Raw genomic sequence first — 8,424 nt, forward strand, 5'->3', positions numbered from 1 at the left:
CTCTGTCGTCATACCAGCATCTCTGCAAACATTGTCATACATTGACCACTGCTACAACTAGCCTCCAGTTGACATTTGCACACCCGAGTCTCCACCATTTAAACAGCATCAACACCAAATGTCAGGCCTTCAAGAGGACTTCAATTCTTGACAAACCTTCTATCACAACTTCCCAGCAGAATCATCTGTTCATTCTCCATTTTTTACAGCACCAACATCAACTCAGTTCATAACTCTCTTAGTCTAGCCTCGCAATTAACAGTAACGAGGCACCACTGATCCACTTCATTGCATATGCAATCTGAGCTCAAGCCATAAACTGGCACCCATTCTGAAGTCATGCACCATTATCAAATACCACCTGCCATGACACTAACAACTACCCTTTACAGTTCCCTGAAGCAGCACCGCCTACAACATACACTCACCATCTTCAGTTGTATTGGAATCGCCACTTGCATCTCAGCCACAATACCGAACACAAGCAACTGCTCAGCTCAATTCCATTGCACCACTACCCATGAAAATCATCAAACCCATTTACACATTCCATCAGTTCACTTCAGCCGCAATTCTACATTTCCCGTTCTCAACTGCATACAACTCAACTCAAATAACAGTTGCAGCATCACTGCCTGCTTCAAATCTCATTGCAGCTTCACCTTTTATTCCAGCAATTCCCTACATCTCACATCTCCATATCCACTGTCACTGCACAACAACACCACCAGCACTTCATTGCAGATGCTGCAATTCTGCATTTCATTGCAATTCCATCTCCATACTCTTGACTAAACTTCCCAGCAGCAGCCAAACCAACTTCCCTGTAATTCAACCATACACAGCACCACCTGAGGCTGTAACCATTCTTGCAGTTCAACCCCTACAGATCTCGACAGCAACAACTCATACCCTGTGTAGCTCCAATTTCTTCATGTTCTTCAGTTGTGCCTCAAATTCTCCCCTGCAGCATCAATATTACTTCCTCCAAGCCATATCCTTATTCCCTGTCTCTGTTGTAATCATCTCAACCCATTAGAGGTTTAACTCTGCCAACATCACTGCAATCTCCTCAGCCAATGCTTCACCTACATGTTCCTACTCCATATCCAGCAGCACCAGCTTTGTCATCATACCAGCATCTCTGCAAACATTGTCATACATTCACCACTGCCACAACTAGCCGCCAGTTAACATCTGCGCACCCGAGTCTCCACCATTTAAACAGCATCAACACCAGATGTCAGGCCTTCAAGAGGACTTCAGTTCTTGACAAACCTTCTATCACAACTTCCCAGCAGAATCATCTGTTCATTCTCCATTTTTTACAGCGCCAAAATCAACTCAGTTCATAACTCTCTTAGTCTAGCCTCGCAATAAACAGCAACACGGCACCACCGATCCACTTCATTGCAGATGCAATCTGAGCTCAAGCCATAAACTGGGACCCATTCTGAAGCCATGCACCATTATCAAATACCACCTGCCATGACACTAACAACTACCCTTTATATTTCCCTGAAGCAGCACCGCCTACGACATACACTCACCATCTTCAGTTGTATTGGAATCGCCACTTGCAGCTCAGCTTCCATACCAAACACCTGCAACTGCTCAGCTCAATTCCGTTGCACCAATACCCTTGACAATCATCAAACCCATTTACACATTCCATCAGTTCACTTAAGCCGCAATTCTGCATTTCTCGTTCTCAACTGCATACAACTCAACTCAAATAACAGCTGCAGCATCACTGCCTGCTTCAAATCTCATTGCAGCTTCACCTTTTATTCCTGCAATTCCCTACATCTCACAGCTCCATATCCACTGTCACTGCACAACAGCACCACCATCACTTCAATGCAGATGCTGCAATTCTGCACTTCATTGCAATTCCATCACCATACTCTTGACTAAACTTCCGAGCAGCAGCCAAACCAACTTCCCTGTAATTCCAGCATACACAGCACCACCTGAGACTACAACCATTCTTGCAGTTCAACCCCTGCAGATCTCGACAGCAGCAACTCATACCCTGTGTAGCTCCAGTTTCTTCATGTTCTTCAGTTGTGCCTCAAATTCTCCCCTGCAGCATCAATATTACTTCCTCCAAGCCATCTCCTTATTCCATGTCTATGTTGTATTCATCTCAACCCATTAGAGATTTAACTCTGCCAACAGCACTGCAATCTTCTCAGCCAATGCTTCACCTGCAAGTTCCTGCTCCATATCCAGCAGGACCAGCTCTGTCGTCATACCAGCATCTCTGCATAAATTACCATACATTCACCATTGCCACAACTATCCTCCAGTTAACATCTGCGCACATGAGTCTCCACCATTTAAACAGCATCAACACCAGATGTCAGGCCTTCAAGAGGACTTCAGTTATTGACAAACCTTCTATCACAACTTCCCAGCAGAATCATCTCTTCATTCTCCATTTTTGACAACACCAACATCAACTCAGTTCATAACTCTCTTAGTCTAGCCTCGCAATCAACAGCAACGCGGCACCGAACACCTGCAACTGCTCAGCTCAATTCCATTTGCACCAATACCCATGACAATCATTAAACCCATTTACACATTCCATCAGTTCACTTCAGCCGCAATTCTGCATTTCCAGTTCTCAACTTCATACAGCTCAACTCAAATAACAACTGCAACATCATTGCCTGCTTCAAATCTCATTGCAACTTCAGCTTTTATTCCTGCAATTCCCTACAGCTCACAACTCCATATCTACTGTCACTGCACAATAGCACCACCAGCACTTCATTGCAGATGCTGCAATTCTGTACTTCATTGCAATTCCATCTCCATACTCTTGACTAAACTTCCCAGCAGCAGCCAAACCAACTTCCCTGTAATTCCAGCATACACATCACCACCTGAGACTGCAACCATTCTTGCAGTTCAACCCCTGCAGATCTCGACAGCAGCAACTCATACCCTGTATTGTTCTTTCTCAAATGCATCTTCTAAACTCTGCATCCAAGACACATAAGCATCACCATTGCAGCAACACAAACTTGTATTGTGCTTCCCTGTAACCAGTCTTCAACTCAGCTGCAACGACAGCTTCTTCTTGACTCTCAGCCTAGCAACAAAAGCTACCAGACCTAACACCACCAATGCCTTACTGCTACTGCTAGTCTCAACCCATCATCCTCTGCAGTCATACATTTTTCAGCATCAACAGATAACAGTAGCGGCTCAGACCAAACCCTTTTCTCTAATATCATTACAACCCTTAACTGCATCTATCTTCATCCCTGCAAATTCGAGCTCACACTGCAAAACCCATCTTCTAATTTCACAAACCCTCAAACATTTCTTCCATGGATCTGTTCTTCACCATCTGTTTCACTAACCCCAAGCACAACCCTAGATGTCAGTAAAAACACCCATCTCTAGCTTGTTCTTCTCGATTGATTCTTTAGCTAACATCAAACAGCATCTCGATCATCATATGGAAGATGACCATACTTACCCCTAGAAGGATAAGGATTATCCGTGAAAATATTTTTACCAAGCGAGTTAAAGCGGCCAACACAATTAAGAGAAGAATTTGAAGAAGAAATTAAAACTGAGTTAGACAAACCAGAATAAGAACGGGAAGAACTGGGCCGAGGAGAAATTTAAAGAGATTTCTTCCTAAGCTGAACAAGAGTCCAAGGACCAAGACCAGTAGCAGAGACCACACTTGAAAAAGAGTCCAAGGGCCGAGAAGAATTTCTTCTTCAAATTCTTCTCTTAATCTTTTACATGAGAGAGAGTTTTTTTCCAAACTGGCTGGCTGCTATCTTTGGGATGTCAAAAGATATCCTTTAGGAAAAATCTTGGTGCAGTTATTCATGAGCTGGAGATGTTGCGGAAATATATCTTTCTATGGAAACCATTTGATACTATGACGAGAATTGGCGTTGGTTTTGGATCATTTTCAAAGTGACGAAAAAGGAATGTGTGGCAATATAAAAAGTGGATTTTGGGAAACGTACGGGGTGGGGGTGGGGGGAGATCTTTGGAGGCCAGTACACCGGAGCCAAGAGCATTATTTCATTCAGAGTTAAGTATTTTCAATTATATTTTCTACTATTTCTAATTATTATTATTTTAGAAAAAGGATTGTACGGTTTATTGTGGGAACTCCAATGGTGATTAATAAAATAAAATTATTTGATCATATTATCGTCTTTGGTATTATCATGAGGAGCTAAACCCCATCTCTGGGACGACGGAGGAAACCAAATATCATGAATGCGGTAATTATATTAATTTTATTATGACTATTTGCACCGTTATTTAATTGATTTATGATTTTCGTTGAATGGTTGTCATTTCAAATGATGGGTTATGCTTGCGTAAATATTTTGATATCCCATGCTTTAGATTTACATCCATTATTTTCGAAATCTACTTTAGGCAATGAATTAGAGTCAATGAATTTTTATCACATGAGCTATAACTGTTTAGAATTGATATTTGAACCGCATAAAATTGTTGTTTGGTGAAATTCTGAGTCCCAGTGTCCCTCCATCTTGTTACTCATATTTTGTATATTTTTGCTAGTTTTATTATTTTCTTTAATTCAGCCTTAAAAATCAATCTCATCAAGTCCGAGTGAACGACAACTCTATTTACCACTGTATAAAATTCGATCATTAAGTCAAAAGGGTTCATCGAAATTCATTCTAGGTTAAGAGATAAATTCGAAACTCTATAGCTGACCAAAAATTCGTTTTTTGTTTTTCACTCCACAATTAACATCCGTGATTATTACAAATTTTAGTGTCTCAAGATTGTTGGGTGCAATAATCAAAAACAAGGAAAAAATAAAATAATCAAAAGTTATTGATACTTATCTCCTTTATAATGGAAGTGATCGATTTGATGAAACAGACAAGCTCCTCAGATCTCCGCAACAGCAACAAGGAAAAACTTTGGAAAAACAGAGAGAGTCACGTGTTCAACACGCTGTCCTTAAGACATTAGCGCCCGAATACACTCAAGAGTGATGCTATAGCCCTCACAGGACGGATATCTCCAGGGTAAAACACCCTACTGCACCTACTACTAGCATATGCTCAACTTGAGCTTGGAAACTCTGAGAAAACCCCTAAGGAAAATCGCGAACACTTAAGAAAACAATATAAAATATTTTCCCTTGGGGGTCTCTCTAAAATATAGAGAAACCCTTTTCCCATTGATTTTTACAAAAGTAGAAAAATTGTTGGAATAATACAATTTAAAAAGAGGAACTCCCCGATGTGGGGCTAAAAAGTTTCATTCACAAAAGAAAACAATAAGTTATTATTTTTCTTAAAAACTTTAAAAAATCAATTTTCTATTAATTATTTTCCAACATTATGTATATTAGTCGGATGAGCACTAGATTGTAATATTTTTCATTCCTATCATCAGGTAAGTAATTTTAGATTATTGTTTTTGGTAATTTTAGCTTTGTTCATATGATTTTTAGTTAAAACTACAAGCTATTAAGTTAATTCTAATTCTAGCTCTTTGGAGTTATGTAGTTTACCTTTAAAGAAGTCTTAGTCTAAGATGAAAACTAGGTAGATGTGATTTCATGAGTACAAGAATCTATGATGAATAACAGAAAAATCATGAACTAGAGGAATGTTCCAAGTAGAGTCCAAGTATAGATGCACCAAGTATAATGTTGGATCAGTCTTGGTGGAGTCTATGTACATCTATACTTGGAACTACATTGCTTATAAGCTTCAACATATGTACACCACTAACAACATCTTGAGGAACCTCGATCACAAGAACTAATGGATGAAACACTTCTTCCTTGGCAGTGCATTTCACGAACTAAGAATGCACATTGATTCTTAAGCACGATACAAACACCTCTTAAGAACTTTCTGTAACAATACAGTTTATGGGTATTTGAGGAAGTTGAAGTGGCACTGATATTAAAAAAACTCTTGCGAAATTACTTATATATAGTAGAAGACATGGATATGTGTTCTGATGTTCTTCTATAAATAATATGTTTATTATTCACTGTCCAGGGTATTCTTCACTGGCCAGAATCTTTCTGCATTAGTAACTATTATAATTTAAATAATATGTTTATTGTGGAAGTGATAATAGAGTGAAATTGATATCGCTGATTTTTATATTTTTAACTCACAAGAGAGTGACTGCCTTAGGATTGTAGCTTTAATGATTGATTGACTACAGTTGATGTTGTCTCCGAAAAAATATGTGCAGTGTCAGGCAAAAGACGTTTACAATTTGGAGCGATGTCTACAGCAGGTTTGAAGTTGTAGCCATGGAACAAACCCAAATTAGATGAAAAGTTGTCATTGGAATTTTCTATATTCACATAATTATATGAAATAAATCCATCTGAATGATTAGTCTCCCAGACTCCCATCAGGTTGTTGTTTCTGCTTACATTTTTGTATCATTGATTTTCTTAGAAGTGGGTCACGTATACCAGTGCACGACAATGAAGTCTTATGATAGAAGCTACCAAGCGGTTGTGTTGTACTTCACCGTATATCAATGCACGAAAATAGAGTTTTATGATGGTACTTGGTATGCACCATATTTTGGTGGATGACTTACTCCAATCATTGCATGGGCATGGTTAAAAGGTTAATTAAGCTCCCAAGTGTGTTATGTTGTAGTTCACCTTTGCAGATGACTGTATGATTTTCTTCAAAGCTAATATGGAAGAATGCATCAACCTAATCAAGATTTTTCAAGATCTTGGTCAATCCTCTGGAAATTTGATCAATTTTGCTAAATCAGGAATTTTCTTCAGCAAGAACACTGCTCCAGACATTGCTGACAACATAAGTGATGTCATGCATGTTCAAAGGATCAACATTACAAATAAATACTTGGGCTCCCCTCTCTTCACCAATAGAAGCAAAGTCCAAGCCTTCATGCCTTGTGTAGATAAATTAAAACACAGACTTGCTGGTTGGAAAACTAATCTATCTACAGCTGGAAAAGTTACTATGATCCAAACTGTCACCTCAACATCCAGCATATAACAAATGAACTGCTTCAAGATCTCAAAGGGCACCTATAAAGAGATAAACGCTATTCAAAGGGACTTCTTCTGGAACAAAAAACAAGATAAATCTAAAGGATTATTCTACATTTCTTGGGATGATGTCAACAAACCAAAGGATCTAGGGGGATTGGGTTTCAAAAAAATGGAATACTTCAGTCTAGCTATGATTTCAAAAATTGCTTGGAGATTAATTGAAGAACCAAACTCTCTATGGAGCAGCACTATGAAGGAATCTCATTTTCCAAACCAGGAAGTCATCAGAATGGACACCAAGCTAAAGAACACTGACTCTTGGATATGCAAAGGAATTCTGGAAGGCATCTCATGCATTCAAAAATATTACATCCGGAAGATAGGGGATGACACTAACATTCATATTTGGGAGGATAAACGGATTGGTAACCTACCTGACATAATTCAAAAAAAACCTCAATGCCCTTCAAGCCTCAAACGGTCAATCAACTTTTCAATACCCAAGCAGAGTGGGAAACAGATATCCTAGCTCTCTGGTTTACTCAGGATATTCAAAACCTTATTATCCAGACACATCATAATCCTAATTCTGAAGACACTATAAGGTGGAGCTTAACTCATACATGGAAATTCACTGTCAAATCCATGTATGACAAACAAATAAGGGATAAATGTCCTAATGATACTCTCATATCTCCTTGGAGGGAAATCTGGAGACTAGACACTACCCCAGCTATTCAACTTTTCATATGGAAATGTGCTCATGGCATTATCCCAACCAATGCCAAGTAAGCTAACATCTTGCACTACATTGATCCCCATATGCACCTTCTGCAAGAATGCTCCTGAAGACATCACTCATGTGCTATTGGCATGCCCAACTGCCTCTGATGTTTGGGCAAAACTCTTTGGGGAGAATCATCAACTTTTTACTGCCTACAGATCCTTCCATGGTTGGTTCAACAACTGGTTTCATTCTAACAATCCCATTGCTAGCTGGAATGCTACATTTGCTACTATTGTTGGTTCATCTGGAAATCTAGATATTAATTGGTTTTCATAAATACAAGATATTTTGCCGCTGCTACTGCTCTGAAAATCACTCAACATCTATGCACCTTTAGTAGAGTAAATCACAACCCAGGGCACATATTAAATAATCTCTACTACCAGGAGAATACCAATGATCAGAATCTAAGAATTAGTAGTCTGACCAGAAACAATAAAAAAAAAATGGAATCACTATTAGCATACACATCTTGGAAGTAAACAATAATATGGATAATAGTGATTTACCATCATATACTAACTTTGCTTTTGTGGCAATGTCTTTCTTAGGTCAATGTATGGGAGCAAGGAACATCAAAGACTCAACAACTGGACTCAGC

Source organism: Papaver somniferum, chromosome 5 (assembly GCF_003573695.1).
Source record: "Papaver somniferum cultivar HN1 chromosome 5, ASM357369v1, whole genome shotgun sequence".
Lineage (NCBI taxonomy): Eukaryota > Viridiplantae > Streptophyta > Magnoliopsida > Ranunculales > Papaveraceae > Papaver > Papaver somniferum.